Genomic DNA, 1,728 nt, shown 5'->3' with positions numbered 1-1,728 from the left:
CTTTCCCTCTTCCTCTTCTTTTTAGTTGCTATGGGGTGCGTATGCTAACCAGAGACTGAGAGAGGAAGAGGAGAAACACCCGCAGTGGAGCCATGACCCCTTCCCCTCCGTTTTTCCATCCTGCCAAGATTCTGCGCACACGCACACGTGCACACGCACACACACACGCACCCAGCGTGTTTATCGTTCTGCCAGGACCGCAGCTGGCTGGCCATGTGGGATCCACCTACTTTAACCATCCTCTTTTCTTTTTTAAATTTATTTCTTCCATGAAAGACAGGCACTCCCAAGGGGATGGTCGCGCGATGACACCCCCACCTCAGTCAGCCTGGATCACTGTGCTCAAGGCGGGCCCAGACACAGACCTAAACCCTCCCACGTGGGTGCAGTGGCATTTGCAGCTCGCCAGCACCAGGCCTGGTTCTTGCTGCTGGTTCCTGTTTCTCCACGGAATGGCCGCCCCAGCAGGACAGGGGCTTTGTTTCCTGTCCTGTTCTTCGAGGTGTTTGAACCACTCCTGGCATTTAGAAGATGCTAATGAAATGCTCTTTGAAGGGACAGATCGCATCTTGATGGGAGGAATCCAGAGAACCCTCTCGAGGGCTGCTTGGCCCAGCTGCAACGCACACACTCTGAACCTGCAAATTTCCAGTTCTCTGTCAGCAGTGCTGTCAGCTGCACCCACAGAGAAATGGAGGGCTCCCCCGGTAGCATCCAGCTGCGGACTCACCTGGGCCAGACCTTTCTGGGTCCACCAGAGACCGCTCAGGAGCCAGGGTGACGCAGAACCAGGGGTGGCACTGGGACCAAGCTGCAGAAGAGGACGGGCGGCAGGTAGCGCACCTCCAGGCACGCGTACACCTGTAAGAACACCGGCTCTCTGTGGCCACGGCGGCCCAGGCAGGCACTGAGAGCAGGCCGGCACCCCGCGTCCGCTTCCCGTGCTTCCATAACTGCCGCGTTCCCTCCAAGCCAGGCTGTTTTATAATTTAATAGAATGGACAGGAAAGATTGTGATTAATTTCTGGAGCTAGAATTCAAGCTGAAGGGACCGTTTAGGTTTCATTCATTTAGGAAATTTCTGGGTCACCAGGAATAAGACTTAGCAAACGGAAGACGCCCATTCCCACCTGCCCACCCCATCCTGACAATTCCTGTCTCTAAGGACGCAGCAGGCTGCCCGGAAGTCCGCCCCGCCACCCCATGGTCACCACCATAGCCCACCCCACAGCCAACTGAGCTGGGCTTCCCACTCCGACCCGGGCCCCTCCAACTTGTGCAGCCCATAGTGCTGAGCTGGTCTCTGAGGAGCGCCAACTCCGGCCGCACCAGCCAACTGAACTCCTCCGACTCAAGGCCGGGACCAGGCCTGCCCAGCACGTTGCCCTATGACCTCTTTTCCCTGCCCTCTGGCTTTCTGTGGTTCCTCTTATCACAGTTTTTTTCTGCTCCTTTAAACAAACAAGGAGACCCATGGCCTCTGGTTAAGGCTGGATCCCACATGGCCAATTGCATGGCTCAAGTCCCAGCCCAGCCATTTGAGAAACATGCTGGGCACGTGTGCACGTGCGCCCAGAACCCCAAAGGTAGGAGAAATGGAAGAGACTGACCACGCCCCATGGAGCAAGGGACGGCAGTGCTTTCTCACTTACTTCCCTTTCTTTTTCTTTTAGGTTTTTGCCTTTGAGTGCATGCCCTCGCCAGAGAGAGAGACAGTGAGAGGGAAAG

The sequence above is a fragment of the Tupaia chinensis genome, unplaced genomic scaffold (assembly GCF_000334495.1).
Source record: "Tupaia chinensis unplaced genomic scaffold, TupChi_1.0 Scaffold000286_1, whole genome shotgun sequence".
NCBI lineage: Eukaryota > Metazoa > Chordata > Mammalia > Scandentia > Tupaiidae > Tupaia > Tupaia belangeri.
Note: the sequence above shows the minus strand (reverse complement) of the source record.